At 47.0% G+C, this 18,615-nt stretch overlaps 1 protein-coding gene across 1 annotated transcript in view; it reads right to left on the bottom strand.

The window, feature by feature from the left end:
• Positions 1-18,615, bottom strand: part of LOC121002302 (ATP-binding cassette sub-family B member 5-like) — a 1,125,761-nt gene that overhangs the window by 246,924 nt on the left and 860,222 nt on the right. The gene's annotated exons all lie outside the window — the stretch shown is intronic.

The following is an 18,615-nucleotide window of genomic DNA, read 5'->3' as shown; positions in this document are numbered from 1 at the left end:
TTGGCTATTTTAGAGATAATACAACCGGATCTGTTCAGAACGGATGCAGGCGGTTGTATTATTATGACGGAAGCGTTTTTGCTGATCCATGGCGGATCAAGCAAAAACGCTGGTGTGAACATAGCCTTACACGTGTACACTGACCCACATTTCCTATGATAAATGCACCACTTCTTTGACATATTTTTGACCTTATTATGACATAATTTTAGACACATTTATTATTCAGATGTATCAAAGAATGACTTCTTCTGACATCCTTGACGTTGCCTAGTTTTAAACTACAACGTGTCCAGCTTTTGTCTGCTACTTCTGTTTTAGATACATAGAGGAAGATTTATCATGACTGGCATCTTCTGTCTTTCTCAATATGCCCTGAACTGCACGGAACACACCTTTGTCATAAAATAGGAGCATCTTCCGGTAGTCCGTGCGCCAACCAGAAATCTCCATCAGCTCAGAGCTCATGTCGATTTTCTGGCTTCATTTGTGCCAGAAAACAGGCGTAAATGAAGATAAATTTGTTGGGGCGGCTGGCCACGGCCCCTTTCCCTGCCCTTGCCATGTCCCCTTTCAGAAAAGTGGCGAGGACAGCGAAAAAGTGGAAGATGCGACAATTTATTAAAAATGTGCAGTTAAAAAGTTGTACTCATGACTTTATAATGCCACTTTTCAGGACCAAAAGAGATGATTAAATCCCCCTTAAAGTTGAAATCCACGATTCAGGTGCATAAAAGTACTCGACTGGGACAGAATTTTGGCTTGGAGACAGTGTTGCCACATTGTGACAGAATTTTGGATGGGAGACAGAATATCCATGCATTGGGACAGATTTTCAGGGCATTTGGACTTTTTTTTTTTACATAAACCAAGCCAACAAATAGGTGTTTTGAACTAATCTGGGCAAGACAGTTTAAACATACACCAGATTTATCATCCAACCACTGATAAATTTGCCAGATTTTCAAACACTATGGGCATCTAAAACACCGGTCTAAATAACTCGCTTCGCTGACGGTGTATCCGCTGAAGTTTTGCAAAGGCATAATTCAACATAATCTACATAATTTCAGCGCATACACTACCGGTCTAGATCTACGCCAGCTTCCTTGCTGGCTTAAATTTAGACCATTTTCTACACCTAAAACAGGTGTAGAAATTGATAAGTGAGACGAGCCTGCCGTCCTGTCTCCTTCCCCACCCACGTACCCTTTCTTTTAGACCTGGTGTGAACGGGCAAAAGTCGCAGATTGCGCCGAAAATGACCTTTTTGATGCAATCTTCGCCAGAAATACTCCAAAAATAGGCACATTTCTGTTAGTAAATGACCTTCTATTTACATTTACTCTGTCATTGTCATTAGCAGACCGCAAAGCACATATGGTCGTGTGAATGTAACCTAAGGCTGTTAAGCTGATTTTAAAAAGTCACAAAAATTATCCCAATCTTATTCCAGTAAAGGGATGGTGTAGCAAGAGGATGAACATCTCAAGAAAGAAATGCTAGAACTAAAGCAGTTTTCTGGTTGTTAGAAGTTATGCCCTATGCACAGGAAAAGGAATAACTATTAGATTGGCAGGGGTCCTACCGCTGAGACCCTCACTAATCACGAGAACCGGCACCCTCTACCCCCCAAACTGAACGGAGCGGCAGGTTGGGCATGCACATTGCCACTCCGTTCCACTCTATGAGAGTTCCAAAAATAGCAGAGTGCTGTACTTGGCTATCTCTGGAACTCCCATAAAGATGAATGAAACCACAGAGCACATGCCAGACCTACTGCTCCATTCATTTGAGTGGTCTGAGTGGTAGGGGGTCCCTGTTCTTGTGATCAGAGATAGGACCCTAGAAGTCTAAAAGTAATATCCTATTCTGTGAATAGCAGATAACTTGTATCAACTGGAATACCATTTTAGACAGATTACATTTATCACACATTGTGTGAAATTTGATAAATTTTTACACAAATTACAGCAATGCTTCTGACTTAAAAAATTGCCCTCCTGATAAATCTCCCCCAATGCACTTTAGTATCAAAAGACTTTCATTTGGCTTATTTTGTATTATATCTCTTACCACCGCGCTGAATATCTGAAGTCATAATTGGCACAGTGATGCTATTGTAAAACATTTGACCTACTTCCATAGATGCTGCAATGTGTGAACTTATTGTTTTACAATGAGTCACTTATGGGACGACATGATAATCTGAAACCACTGTACCTGAACCTGTCATTCTTCAGTGTTGATCCAGAAGAAGGCAAATTCACAATTTGCTTCAGATTAGGTTCAGATGCATTACGTTTTTCTATGGATTTTAAAAGAGATTTTAGGACTCCCTTTGCGCCAGAATACTTGGGGTAAAAATCACAAATTTTGTCCTTTTTTTTACATAAAATGGCACTCTGTGATTTCATGCTGCTTCCAGCTCTATGGAAAAGTGGTCAAAAAAGGCTCAATCTTAAAACATTGAGCTCTCCTCACAGTAGTATTGCCCTCAGTGCACCACTTCACAGTAGTTATGCCCACACTGTTCCCCCTCACAGTAGATATGCCCAAATTCTGCCCCCTCACAGTAGTTATGCCCACATTGTGCCCCCAACAGTAGTTATGCCCACATCGCGCCCCCTCACAGTAATTATGCCCACATTGTGTCCCCCTAACAGTAATTATCCCTTCATTGTGCCCCCTTCACAGTAGTTATGCCCTCATTTTTCCCCACTTACATCAGTTATGCCCTCTCTGTGCCCCCTTCAGAGTAGTTATGCTGTCACTTTGCTCTCTTCACAGTAGTAATGCTGTCTGTGTGCCCCCCTCATAGTAGTTATGCTCTCATTGTGCCCCCTGCAGAGTAGTTATGACCTCATTGTGCCCCCTGCAGAGTATTTATGCCCTCATTGTGCCCCCTTCAGAGTATTTATGCCCTCATTGTGTCCATATTATGTGCATATTACCTCATTGTGCCCCCCTCACAGTAGTTATGCCCTCTCTGTGCCCCAAGTAGTAATGCCATCTCTGTGCCCTCCTCACAGTAGTTATGCTCTTATTGTGGCCCCCTCACAGTAGTAACTACCCCTCTGTGCTCCCTTCACAATAGTAATGCTCTCTCTGTGCCCCTTTCACAGTAGTAATGCGCTCTCTGTGCTCCTCAGCATTAATAAACCCTCCCCCCAAAACAGTAATGTAACAGACCGTTTCAGCAGACAAGGGGTTAAAATCCGTTTAGGCGATAAGCCCCTTTCTGAGAGACAGGCACAGCTACTGCAGGATACACCAAACTCCCGAACTGGATACAAAATAGCACTCCAAACTGGAACCTCACGAATAGCTGCTAGCAGACGAACAGGGATCAGCTTACACTTCTGGCAATCGGTCTTCTAACAGCATACAGCGAATCCCCCCAATAACGAGACAAGGCTCCGTGTTGAGGGTCAAGCAGTGGTCTGACTGTACTTCACGTACAGCCTCTTTTATTCATAAACCACAAACATAGTACTGCCCACAGGGGTTTGAAATACAACCAATCAGTAATTTACAACACATACAATGTAACTACAGCAACCAATCGTTCACACCCCCAGAGGACCAGAATGAAGACATAGGACAGATACAACATATCCCCACAATGCATCATGGTCTCCTCCTCTCTGTCCCGGAGACAACCTGAGGAGCAATCCAATTATCTCTGAGGACAAAGGGAGATCGCCAATACACATGTGAGGACAACAGAACAGACATCACCATTTAAACACACAATGGGACAATGGCACAATAGAAACACACCCAGCATTTTCCTCCCAAGCTGACAAGTTACACTTATTATAAATTGTTACAACTTTGTGAGTTTACATTGGCCATACATATAACTAACATCAATTTAAACAGTATAACTTGGGGACAAACCTATCCAAAATTCACTTGAATAGGTTCAGGGGTTTAAAAGTTAGTATATGGCCCATAATCCAGGGGAAAGAGGCCAGCAGCCAGTCCTCTCCAAAACCCAGTGGCGAGGTTGGTTTCGCCACAAGTAACTACTCACCTTGTCCCATTCCCGATGATCACATTGCCTCCAGCTCTCCCTTGGAGGCACAGATCCCGCTGCAACACAGTGTGAGAAGAGTGCATAGGCAGATTCCTGGGCGGCTCTTACATAGTCCGGAAGAGCAATCTGTACCTGCAGGGTTGAATGATGAAGCAGGGAGCAGACGGCTCCCTGATTCCTCATTCAGTGCGCCGGCTGGGAGAGGGAAGGAGCGCTTCAATCTGTATTGGTGGAAGTGCTCATCGCATCCGGCACCTCACTGAGAGCTGGCACCAACAGCGAACCCCCCACCCCACAATACCCCCTTGGTATGGATAAAGATAGAGCAGATAAACAGTGCGAAACAAAAGGGATTATTGGGGATTTAGAGGGTCTGAGGTTAGAAAGGAAAGTAGGGAGATGACTAGCAGTAAGCAGGTACCTAAGAAAAATAATGGTGTTGGCAATATCAAATAATTGCTGGTGAAAGCAACATATCATGTATTCAAAATGGTTAAGCTGGAAATTCTAATGACAGGTGTAGATTATAATGTAGTGGGCATACCAGAAACCTGACTGGATGAGAGCAATCACTGGAGATTGGAGATGTATACTGTATTTAGAAAGGCCAGAAAAGATATACAGTAAGAGGGAAAGGTTTTGCAAAATGCATCTAAAGATGGGTACTGAATGATGACATTAGGGAAGGCTCTGACAGTGTGAAGTCTTTATGGGTTAGGCTACTTTCACTCTTGCGGCAGCAGTGGGGGCGGGCCGGAAGGCATGCCGCGAGGTGGCCGGACAAAAGCCCTGCTGCCTCAAGTGTGCAAGTAGCCTTAGCCCAATCTTTGTAAGATAATTAAAGGAAGCCTGTCTCTTTCAAAATTGGTTGCTAAGTAAGCATACCTAATTAAATCAAATAAGCAGACTTCTGACGTTATTGACCTCTCAGTGTAGCATATATTAAAGTGAGCTTTTCAATCCATACTCACGAATATCAGGTATTTCACCTTCATATTTCTTTTACTTAGTATATCCAAAAGCCTAAATAATCAATAAAGGCATACACTATGAGGGACGCCGAGATGCACATCACTCCATCCTCCTCCCCTCTGCAAAGTTACAGCATAAACATCTTATGTTATTTCACTTTAAAGGGTTAACTTGCAACGACTTATACTGTTTAATACTGTGCAACTGCATTTCATATGTTTGGTGTGATATGTACCCTGTTCATTTGGACAGCACTGTTGAAAGGGTTAATGGACAATAAGAGACTTTTTGGACTGGTAATTTTCCATAGCTACCGTAAGGTGTAAAGAAGAACATGCTTTGGAGGGAAAAAAAGCCAGACATTGATTACCACCAAAAACCAGAAAGCCTGACCTTTTGAATGCCAGGTGCTGCTATGCTATCATGTCTGAAAACCTGTACAGCCTTCTTAAAGAGGTTGTCTCATCTCAGACAATGGGGGTATATCGCTAGGATATGCCCCCATTATCTAAAAGGTATGGGTCCCATCACTGAGACCTACACCTATATTGAGAATGGAGTCCCATGGCGTGGTGGAGGGCGCACTGCGCATACACAACCGCCCTCCATTCATTTCTATGGGGCTTCCAAAAATAGCCAAGCGCGGGGTCGGTAATTTGCTGCAGTTTGGAATTAAACTGCAGCATGGTGTCGTTTTTTTCAGCCCACCTCTCAGCATGTTTGCCGTACTCCCCGGGAAGTCAACCCTCCCCACGCACACCGCATTTTGCTGTACTTGCTATACAGCAGCACATACCTCTCACATCCAGGGCCTCTCAGGTGACATCTCCTCTGATGTAGATCTTTCCTGTCATCATCTTCTCCACTCGGTCCAGACAACTTTTTTCAGCTGCAACTGGTCTCTGCAGAGTGTGACACACAGACATCTTAGTTTCCTCTCTTTTCTATCATTATCCCCCAACCTGGAGTCCCGACAGTGTTCTCCTGTTGCTCGCTGTGCTCCCTAATACCCCCCAAATACTATCCTGAAGAAAAATGAGTGCTTTACAGATAACCCCCCTCATAGTAATACTGCTCTTCGTAGTCCCACCAATAGTAATTCCCTTCTAGAATGCCCTCCTTAGTAATACTGTCCCCCTACAGTGCCCCCAACAGTGATAATGCTCCCCAAGAGTGCCTCCATTAGTAGAAGAGCCCTCCAGTATCAATAATGCCCTCACAGACCAATCAGTACTAATAAGGCCCCCATAGTGCTCTTTGTAGAAATAAGGCGGATCTATAAGACCCTCCTTTAGAGCCCCCAGTAGTAATAAGAACGCCTAATGTCCCCTGGATTTAAAATGTCCCCATTATTTATACTGCCCCCTCCTGTTATAATGCTCTCCCCTGAAGTGCCCCCTGTAGTTATATTCCTCCTCTTAGTGTCCTCACAAATTATAATTCCTCGGCCCCTCCACCATACAGTCCCATGTAAATAACACTATTTCCCTCCCTCCGCCATAGAGTCCCATGTAAATAACATCACACCATCTCTTCAGCCCCCTCCAATATACAGTCCCATGTAAAAACATCCCTCTCTGTCTACAGCCCCCTCCAATATACAGTCCCATGTAAATACCATCTCCCCCTCCCCAGTCTCCTCCAACATACAGTTCCATGTAAATAACATCACTCCCTCCCACAGCCACCATCAATATACAGTTCCAGGTAAATAACATCACTCCCTCCCACAACCATCAACATACAGTCCCATGTAAACATTACTCCCTCCCATAGCCGCCATCAGCATACAGTCCCATGTCAATAACATCACTCCCTCCCCCAGCCACCATCAATATACAGTTCCAGGTAAATAACATCACTCCCTCCCACAACCATCAACATACAGTCCCATGTAAACATTACTCCCTCCCATAGCCGCCATCAGCATACAGTCCCATGTAAATAACATCACTTCCTCCCCAGCCACCATCAATATACAGTCCCATGTAAATAACATCACTCCCTCCCACAGCCGCCTTCAACATACAGTCCCATGTAAATAACATCACTCCCTCCCACAGCCACCATTAATATACAGTCCCATGTAAATAACATCACCCCCTCCCACAGCCGCATTCAACATACAGTCCCATGTAAATAACATCACTCTCTCCCCCAGTCACCATCAATATACAGTCCCATGTAAATAACATCACTCCCTCCTACAACCACCATCAACATACAGTCCCATGTAAATAACATCACTCCCTCCCACAACCACCATCAACATACAGTCCCATGTAAATAGCATCACTCACTCCCCAGCCTCCTCCAACATACAGTCCCATGTACATAACATCACTTCCTCCCCCAGCCAACATCAATATACAGTCCCCTGTAAATAACATCACCCCTCCCACAGCCACAATGAACATACAGCCCCATGTAAATAACATCACTCCTGAACATTTAGTCCCATGATAACATCCCTCCCTTCAGCCCTAACATACAGTCCCAGTTTAATAACCACAACTCCCAGCATTGCTCTGCCTCTCCCTTCACTTACCTTTCCTCATATACAGACATCACCACAGCTTCTTCTCCTCTTCACTGCCATCCTCTCCTACACTGGTCACATGATGGTGACATCATCGCAGGTCCTTCTTAACCCCTGCCTTCTGCACTGATCACATGATCTGTCATGTCATCACAGGTCCTTCAGATCTTGCAGTGCATTAAATTCTGTTGTATCTGCCTGGCAGGCAGTATATTCAGGGCCTTGGACAAAACATCAGGGGCCCAGGCCCCGAGTGTTTTAGCCTAACAATGCCCCCTGGCCCTATGCCTCACCTGTATTGTTTTGCACCTGAATTCCTCCAGTAAAGAAGCACCCTGGTTTACTACAGACATTGACCTGACTTAATTACCATTGGAGTGCATCAGGCTTTACAATTCCTTCTGGAGAGTAGCAACACATGGTGTAGGGTGGCCACTGGATTCACCCCAGAAAGCCTGACCTCACCGGCCACACCCCCAAACCCGATAAACCACGCCCACCTCAGTGAAGCCACGCACCCATCGCCGGCTGGGAAAAGGGGAAGGAGAGGGAAGAACTTGTGGATGGGGCCAGGGGGTCTACTGGAGCCAGCCAGTCCCCCCTTCACAGTAGTTATTAACCCCTTTCAGCAGTCCCCCATTCACAGTATTTATTAACCCCTTTCAGTCCCCTTTTTTCCACTTATTCCCCCCTTTCAGCTGTTCCCAGGACCCACACAAGTAGTTATTATTAACCCCTTTCAAAATCAGCAGCGCCTGCCCTTCCCCCCTTTCAGCAATCCCCGGCGGCCCACAGCACAGACCAGTGAGTACCTCAGTGCAGCTGCGCTCCTCAGAGTCTGTTTCTCCACTTCCTGCGCGGCCGTACCCTAAAAAACCAGAATTAACTGCTGAGATACAGGCGCTGCCGGACGTGTGACGTGACGTCAGTGCGATCTGCGCTGTGTTGTGAGTGATACTTAAAGGGAGTCTGTCACCAGCATTTCACTTTTTTAACCCTTCCCATAGCTCCCTAGCATGCTTACAGTTAATAAAAACGTTACCTCTAGCATCAATCCTGTACTTATAGAACCCTCAAAAACGATCTTTAAAAGATATGCAAATGAGGGCTCGCAAGTGCCCAGGGCGGCGCTACTCTCTTAGGTGCCCTGCTTGCTCAGCCTTCTCATTGCGTCCCCCCGCCCCTTCCTACCCTCTGTCCGCCCATCCTTTCCCTCTGACCGCCTTTGTACTAACTTGTTATGCTGCCGATATCCCGCACCGGCGCACTCATTCCTTTGGCCGGCGCATGCGCACTGCGATGCCCATTCTTTGTTCGGCATCACAGTAACTATTGCGCATGTGTAGTGTCCCACTAGGTAAAGGTGGGCACTACACAAGGGTTAACATGTCTTTTGCATTAATGTGATGTTTAATATGCATTTCCCTGTGTTATCTGGGTGTCAGGCCTGTTAGGGTGTAGTTTAGCCTCCTAGACGTTAGAGGGAGCTAGAGAGCCCTAAGTATATATAGGTAGGCCCAGACAGGGGAGAGATAGTTCATTCCAGGTGGCTAGAAGAGTAATGTAGTCAGCCTGAAGCTCCTGAGGCTAAGCTTAGCTCAGTAGAGTCACCCCAAGAGAAGAGATGTACCTCCTGGGAGAAACCTGCAGCTTCCCTCACAACAGGAACAATACAACCAGCTCAGATAAGTAAGCTGATGGGCAGAAGTACTATAAGATAAAAGCAAGGGTCAATACGGTAGGAAGATTTATTTACCAAGGATTAAAGCCAGCATTTAGGTATCCGGGCCTTGGGATACAGCCAGCCAGAATAGCTGTGGAGATAGTGCAGCCGGGGCTGTGAAGCATTAATTGTATTACCCTCCAAGTATCTTGCAAGATTATACCTGCCATATTATTGAATGTAAGCCTGCTTGTGGAACATTGCTATAAGGAACTGCATCATCATCTCTGTACAAAGTTGGACTGTTTTCCAAGTAAAGCAACGTTTGGTTTACCATACCAGCTGTGTACCTCAATTACTGTTACTAGAAATCGGTGTGCCACCGTTACGGGCACTGGCATCACGATCCTTAAAGGGACCTTGCCCCAGGCACTCAAAACACCCACAACATCCAGGGCACCTCATCCACCATCGGGCCTGGTCCCTACATACAGAGTGTGCCCCAGAGGAACTTGTGTCTACCTCTCCTTCACTGCCGCATGCCTGCCCAGGGTCCTCCAAAAAGTGAGTAACCCTCGATTGCCCATAACAGTGACCTCACTATCACAATACCCTGCAGGTCTCGCGTCGTTAGCCGGCGCATGCGCAATAGTTACTGTGATGCTGTACAAGGAATGGGCATCGCAGTGCGCATGCGCCGGCCAAAGGAATGAGTGCGCCGGCGCGGGATATCGGCAGCATAACAAGTTAGTACAAAGGCGGTCAGAGGGAAAGCATGGGCGGGCAGAGGGTAGGAAGGGGCGGGGGGACGCAATGAGAAGGCTGAGCAAGCAGGGCACCTAAGAGAGTAACGCCGCCCTGGGCATTTGCGAGCCCTCATTTGCATATCTTATAAAGATCGTTTTTGAGGGTTCTATAAGTCCAGGATTGATGCCAGAGGTAACGTTTTTATTAACTGTAAGCATGCTAGGGAGCTGTGGGAAGGGTTAAAAAAGTGAAACGCTGGTGACAGACTCCCTTTAAAGTGCTCCGTACTCGCCGAGTCTAGAGTCGCCAATAACCACAAAAAAGGAGGACTTCTACCCGGCCATCCTGGCCTTGTGCTGGACGGAGGACCAGGAGTCTAAAAACTGGACTCTCCGGCCTAAAACCGGACGTCTGGCCACCCTAACGTGGTGACACCTTGACGGTGTCGGGGGGACCCAGCATAAATGTATTTAAAGCACTGGCTGTAACAGCCCCACAAATGCACAAAGGACATTTAAAAAAATCCTCAAGAAGATATGTGAAACATACATTGGAGGGTCTAGTGTAGGGCCGCTGCAGGAACTACATTATTATATAGACAATTCAGGTCGGTATATTTTTTCATTTCCTAAGTATGAGACTGCTTTGTGAGACTGAGTACATGTATGAGCTTTAAAAGGTTTCTGTCATCAGAAATAACGTTATGTAGCTGACTGACATCAGCGATGTGCTAATGTCAGCAGTACATAACAGTATGCTTTATAACTCCCTGCTTGCCGCCGTTCTCTTAAAATAAAGACTTTTAAAATATGCTAATGAGCCTCTAGGTGCTATTAGGGCGTTGCTTCAACACCTATAGACTCTACACACCCTTTGGCACACCCAGGTCCAGTTGATTGACTTTCGAGTTCTTCTCATCGTCCCATAAATCCTGCGCCGTCCCATTTAGTATTCGGCGCAGGTGCAGTGAGTGAAGGATGCGCTCCTGCTGCCGGCTTCCTCACTGCGCCTGTGCCGAAGGAAGGAAGCCGGCAGCTGGAGCGCGTCCTTCACTCATTGCGCCTGCGCCGAATACTAAAGGGGCATAGATGCCCGTGATGAGAACATAGTCCTTTACAAATCACTAGTCAGACCACACATGGAGTACTGTGTACAGTTCTGGGCTCCTGTGAACAAAGCAGACATAGCAGAGCTGGAGAGGGTTCAGAGGAGGGCAACTAAAGTAATAACTGGAATGGATGGACTACAGTACCCTGAAAGAATATCAAAATTTGGGTTATTCACTTTAGAAAAAAGATGACTGTGGGGAGATCTAATAACTATGTATAAATACACTGCTCAAAAAAATAAAGGGAACACAAAAATAACACATCCTAGATCTGAATTAATTAAATATTCTTCTGAAATACTTTGTTCTTTGCATAGTTGAATGTGCTGACAACAAAATCACACAAAAATTAAAAAATGGAAATCAAATTTTTCAACCCATGGAGGTCTGGATTTGGAGTCACACTCAAAATGAAAGTGGAAAAACATACTACAGGCTGATCCAACTTTGATGTAATGTCCTTAAAAAAAGTCAAAATGAGGCTCAGTAGTGTGTGTGGCCTCCACGTGCCTGTATGACCTCCCTACAACGCCTGTGCATGCTCCTGATGAGGTGGCGGACGGTCTCCTGAGGGATCTCCTCCCAGACCTGGACTAAAGCAAATGCCAACTCCTGAACAGTCTGTGGTGCAAAGTGACGTTGGTGGATAGAGCGAGACATGATGTCCCAGATGTGCTCAATTGGATTCAGGTCTGGGGAACGGGCGGGCCAGTCCATAGCATCAATGCCTTTGTCTTGCAGGAACTGCTGACACACTCCAGCCACATGAGGTCTAGCATTGCTAGCATTGTCTTGCATTAGGAGGAACCCAGGGCCATCCGCACCAGCATATGGTCTCACAAGGGGTCTGAGGATCTCATCTCGGTACCTAATGGCAGTCAGGCTACCTCTGGCGAGCACATGGAGGGCTGTGCGGCCCTCCAAAGAAATGCCACCCCACACCATTACTGACCCAATGCCAAACCGGTCATGCTGGAGGATGTTGCAGGCAGCAGAACATTCTCCACGGCGTCTCAAGACTCTGTCACATCTGTCACATGTGCTCAGTGTGAACCTGCTTTCATCTGTGAAGAGCACTAGGCGCCAGTGGCGAATTTGCCAATCTTGGTGTTCTCTGGCAAATGCCAAACGTCCTGCACGGTGTTGGGCTGTAAGCACAACCCCCACCTGTGGACGTCGGGCCCTCATATCACCCTCATGGAGTCTGTTTCTGACCGTTTGAGCAGACACATGCACATTTGTGGCCTGCTGGAGGTCATTTTGCAGGGCTCTGGCAGTGCTCTTCCTGTTCCTCCTTGCACAAAGGTGGAGGTAGCGGTCCTGCTGCTGGGTTGTTGCCCTCCTACGGCCTCCTCCACGTCTCCTGATGTACTGGCCTGTCTCCTGGTAGCGCCTCCATGCTCTGGACACAACGCTGACAGACACCGCAAACCTTCTTGCCACAGCTCGCATTGATGTGCCATCCTGGATAAGCTGCACTACCTGAGCCACTTGTGTGGGTTGTAGACTCCGTCTCATGCTACCACTAGAGTGAAAGCACCGCCAGCATTCAAAAGTGACCAAAACATCAGCCAGGAAGCATAGGAACTGAGAAGTGGTCTGTGGTTACCACCTGCGGAACCACTCCTTTATTGGGGGTGTCTTGCTAATTGCCTATAATTTCCACCTGTTGTCTATCCCATTTGCACAACAGCATGTGAAATTGATTGTCACTCAGTGTTGCTTCCTAAGTGGACAGTTTGATTTCACAGAAGTGTGATTGACTTGGAGTTACATTGTGTTGTTTAAGTGTTCCCTTTATTTTTTTGAGCAGTGTATATCAGGGGTCAGTACAGAGATCTCTCCCATCATCTATTTATCCCCAGGACTGTAACTGTGACGAGGGGACATCCTCTGCCAGTGGCGTACATAGAGGAGTATGGGCCCCATAGCAAGGATCACACCAGGCCCCCCACACAGGACAGAAGGGTTTCCACCTAAACCTCTTTCAATGACCCTTGGGCCATTTTTCCACTGCCTTGTTTGCTAATAGTTTTTCCTTTAGAGGGCAGAGTCCTGACCAAGCTTTCACCCCCAGTTGAAGAGGAGATGATCCCAACTAAGACTGGGACCCCTCTTGCCCTGGGCCCTATAGCAGTCGCATGGTCTGCCCCTATGGTAGTTACGCCCCTTGTCCTCTGCGTCTGGAGGAAAGAAGGTTTGTACACAAACATAGAAGAGGATTCTTTATGGTAAGAGCAGTGAGACTATGGAACTCTCTGCCTGAGGGGTGGTGAAAGTGAATTCACTAAAAGAGTTCAAGAGAGGCCTGGATATATTTCTGAAATTTAATATTATTACAGGCTATAGCTACTAGAGATGGGTCGTTGATCCAGGGAGTTATTCTGATTGCCTGATTGGAGTCGGGAAGGAATTTTTTCCCCTAAACTGAGGAAAATTGGCTTCTACCTCACAGGTTGTTTTTTTTCTGGATCAACTTGCATGATAACAGGCTGAACTGGATGGACAGTTGTCTTTTTTGAGCCTTATAAATTATGTTGCTATGTTATATAGCACCAACATACTGTATGCTGCAGAGCTTTACAGGCAACATCACCAGCAATTTATTACCCAGCTTTCCTGGGACACTGAGTGACAAATCTGTCTAGCTATGCTACAGTATGGAGGATTTGTCACTGGATTCTTACTCATTAGGGTTGAGCGAACCCGAACTATAAGGATTTTTAGGATTAGGGTTTTTGGACCCCGGACCTGAACCCGAACTTTTCAGTAAAAGTTTGGGTTCGGGTTCGGTGAGTTAATGGCGCTTTTTGAAAGGCTGCAGAGCAGCCAATCAACAAGCGTTTAACTCGTGTGCACTTAGAAGCCATTACAGCCATGCCTACTAATGGCATGGCTGTGATTGGCCAGTGCAGCATGTGACCCAGCCTCTATATAAGCTGGAGTCACATAGCGCTCCATGTCACTCTGCTGTTACTAGTGTAGGGATAGGATGCTGCTGCTCTGAGGGAGAGAATAGGAAAGAATCTGTTATCAGAAGTGCTTGTTAACTCAGCGATCTACAGCGATTTTGTTTTGTGGGTGCAGTGCACAATATTTTTACCCTGCCCTGAGCCCAGTGACACTGAAAAAGAACCTTTATCCGTCTGTTAGTTAGGTGGGCGTTGGCGGCCATTTTATGCAAGTTCAGTGCACCAGTAGTGTTGAGCGCGAATATTCGAATAGCGAATATTAATCGCGAATATCGCAACTTCGATAATTTGCGAATATTACGAATATACTGCTATATATTCGTTATATCGAATATTCGTCATTTTTTACATCTGAACAAATGATTCCTCCCTGCTTAAAATGCTTGTGGTCAATGAGTCAGGCATACTCCTCCCCACAAGCGTCTCCGTCACCATGGGAACGCCTGGTGTTTAGAATATACCATCGGATCTGAGTTAGATCGTGAAAACTCAAATCCGATGGTATATTCTAACACAGATGCGTTCCCATGGTGATGGGGACGTTTGAAGTTAGAGTATACCAACAGGCGCATACATACTGGCCCCCTGCTGCCTGGCGGCACCTGACCTCTGACAGGGCACTGTGATCCACACAATTAACCCGCCGCACCTGAGGGGTTAATTGTGCGAATCACAGCACCCTGTCAGAGGTTGGGTGCCGCCGGGCAGCAGTGCGCCCCCCCCCATTATTAAAACCATTAATGGGCAGTGCGCCCTAACCCCCCCCCCCCCACCAGTATTACAATCATTGGTGGCAGTGCGCCCTCAATCCCCCCTCCCTCCCCAGCATTAATCATTGCTGGCAGTGTGCCCTCAATCCCCCCTCCCTCCCCAGTATTAATCATTGCTGGCAGTGCGCCCTCAATCCCCCCTCCCTCCCCAGTATTAATCATTTCTGGCAGTGCGCCCTCAATCCCCCCTCCCTCCCCAGTATTAATCAGTTCTGGCAGTGCGCACACTCAACCCCCCCTCCCTCCCCAGTAGTAATCATTGCTGGCAGTGCGCTGACAATCCCCCCCCCCCGTATTAATCATTGCTGGCAGTGCGCCACCCCCCCCCCTTACCTGCGCTGGTGCCGCCGGGCGCTCCTTCTTCTCAAACTCACAGGTCTGTGTGGCGCATTGCTATAAGCATACGCCGCACAGACCTGTGAGTTTGAGAAGAAGGAGCGCCCGGCGGCCCCAGCTCAGGTAAGTATAATGCTAACTAACTGACCATGGCAGCCAGGACTTCAGTAGCGTCCTGGCTGCTATGGTAACCGATCGGAGCCCCAGCATTACACTTCTGGGACTCCGATCGGAACTGCCGCTGCCACTAATGATGGGGGGGGCGCACTGCCAGCAATGATTAATACTGGGAGGGAGAAGGGATTGAGGGCGCACTGCCAGCAATGATTAATACGGGGGGTGGGGGGATTGAGGGCGCACTGCCAGCAATGATTAATACGGGGGGGAGGGATTGTCAGCGCACTGCCAGCAATGATGTTTAATACGGAGGGGGGGATCCGCACTGGCCACCAATGATTGTAATACTGGTGAGGGGGGTGAAGGGGGGGTTAGGGTGCACTGCCACCAATGATTGTAATACTGGTGAGGGGGGGGTTAGGGCGCACTGTCCATGAATGATTTTAATAGTGCGGGGGGGGGGGGCGCACTGCTGCCCGGCGGCAACCGACCTCTGACAGGGTGCTGTGATCCGCACAATTAACCCCTCTGGTGCGGCACCTGAGGGGTTAATTGTGTGGATCACAGTGCCCTGTCAGAGGTCAGGTGCCGCCAGGCAGCAGGGGGCCAGTATGTATGCGCCTGTTGGTATACTCTAACTTCAAGCGTCCCCATCACCATGGGAACGCCTTTGTGTTAGAACATACCATCGGATTTGAGTTTTCACGATCTAACTCAGATCCGATGGTATATTCTAACCACCAGGCGTTCCCATGGTGACGGGGATGCTTGTGGGGAGGAGTATGCCAAAGGGGTTTATCTGTACTGTTTGGGGGGGGGGAGACGAATATTCTAACAAATGTCAAAACGAATATATCCGCTATAGGGCTATATATTAGTTTTTTTGAATATTCGTCTTTTTTCAACATCTAAAGTCATGATTCCTCCCTGCTTCTGCTTGTGGGCCAATGACTCATTGACCACAAGCATTTTAAGCAGGGAGGAATCATTTGTTCAGATGGAAAAAATGACGAATATTCTAAAAATGAATATATAGCAGTATATTCTGTAGTGCTATATACTCGTTTTTGACCAACATTATGCGATTTATTTTTTATTACAGATTTTTCGCAATAAAAACGAATATCTCGAATACGAATATTCGCGAATATATGACGAATATTCTACCATATATTCGCGAAATATCGCGAAGTTGAATATCGCCCCTGCCGCTCATCACTATGCACCAGCACAGCATATGTGCTTTTTTGACAGTCAAATACAAGCTTGAAATACTGCAATTATATTCTGGGTTTAAAAAAATCACCCATTTTTGGCAATACCCTACATCTGGGGCCTTTGCTGCATTTTTCAGTGTGAAATACAAGCTTGAAATACTGCCATAATATTCTGGGTTTAAAAAATCACCCATTTTTGGCAATACCCTACATCTGGGGCCTTTGCTGCATTTTTCAGTGTGAAATACAAGCTTGAAATACTGCCATAATATTCTGGGTTTAAAAAAACACCCATTTTTGGCAAGACCCTACATCTGGGACCTTTGCTGCATTTTCAGTGTGAAATACAAGCTTGAAATACTGCCATACTATTCTGGGTTTAAAAAAACACCCATTTTTGGCAATAACTCATTGAAAAAAATGGCCTAAACGGGTGGAAATGCTCCAAACCCAGACACTGTAGCGTGTCTATAACCGGGGGACCAATTCCTCCGCATGCGGTCCGCAGACAACGGCAATCCCCAGCAAAAAAGGCGTACAATGGAGGATGCCGGAGCGGACCGCATGCACCACAAGGACATCTTACACAAAATGATACATTGTGCAAATGAAAAAATATATATACACACAAATCACTGCAGAAAATGCACCAAAATGATACGCAGCTGACAATACTAGCTAATTTCTCAAGCCGATATTAAAAGCTGAGAACTTTGCCAATATCTTCCTGTCAGGAACATATCGGAGCCCCTCATGCACCACGTCACGGTGTCTCAGCATGCATGGGGTCCTACCACTAAAACGCCTGTGGTGTGTAAATAGGGTCTGAACAATGCTAGAAATTAACTCACAACCAGGCTCTCGCATGCCTCCATATAGTGATATCACCAATGCATTGTGAGGTAAAATAAAGCTGTGAGCCGCACCCACAACAGACCATATGACACAGAAGCTGCCAGGTAGGGGTGCACCGAAATTCCGGCAGCCGAAAATATCGGCCGAAAATGTACCTAATCCATTTCGGCCGATATTGTTACATATCGGCCGAAAATATGGGGTGTGGGATTTGTCGCTCACCATCTGCGGGCGGGCGGTTTACTTTAAGTCACTGCATCTTTATTTTACCTTACAATCGTGACGCAATCGTGACTTACTCACGTGACGTGCCTGCTTCGCCTCCTTCATTCATAAAGTGGGCGGAGCAGGTGCGTCACGTGAGTAAGTGACGTTACGCCGCCCTCCGCTCTGCCTGCACAGTTGTTACTGGAGCGTCACGATTGTAAGGTAAAATAAAGATGCAGAGAGTGATTAGTCTGCTGTGAGCAGCAGGGCCGGCGCTGTTATGGGTAGGGGGATCGGTCTATGGCACTGCTATGTGGAGGGGGGATCTGTGCACTGTTATGCCCATAACAGTGCACATATCCCCCCCTCCATAACAGCGCCACCCACAGATCCCCCTCTCCATAACAGTGCCACCCACAGATCCCCCCCTCCATAACAGAGCCACCCACAGATCCCCCCCTCCATAACAGAGCCACCCACAGATCCCCCTCTCCATAACAGAGCCACCCACAGATCCCCCCCTCCATAACAGAGCCACCCACAGATCCCCCCCTCCATAACAGCGCCACCCACAGATCCCCCTCTCCATAACAGCGCCACCCACAGATCCCCCCCTCCATAACAGCGCCACCCACAGATCCCCCTCTCCATAACAGAGCCACCCACAGATCCCCCTCTCCATAACAGAGCCACCCACAGATCCCCCCCCTCCATAACAGCGCCACCCACAGATGCCCCTCTCCATAACAGCGCCACCCACAGATCCCCCCCTCCATAACAGAGCCACCCACAGATCCCCCCCTCCATAACAGCGCCACCCACAGATCCCCCTCTCCATAACAGAGCCACCCACAGATCCCCCTCTCCATATATAATATGATTTATTAAATTCATTAAAAAGAATTATTAATAAAATCACTAAAAAAAAAGTATTTTAAAAGTATTTGGGCAAAAAGGCAGTTTCGGTTTCGGTTTTCAGTCAAGGGCATCCAGAATTTTCGGTTTCGGTTTCGGACCAGAATTTTCATTTCGGTGCACCCCTACTACCAGGTGCAAAAGAACGTTACCAA

The sequence above is a fragment of the Bufo bufo genome, chromosome 5 (assembly GCF_905171765.1).
Source record: "Bufo bufo chromosome 5, aBufBuf1.1, whole genome shotgun sequence".
Lineage (NCBI taxonomy): Eukaryota > Metazoa > Chordata > Amphibia > Anura > Bufonidae > Bufo > Bufo bufo.
Note: the sequence above shows the minus strand (reverse complement) of the source record. Positions and strands in the feature narration are given on the sequence as shown.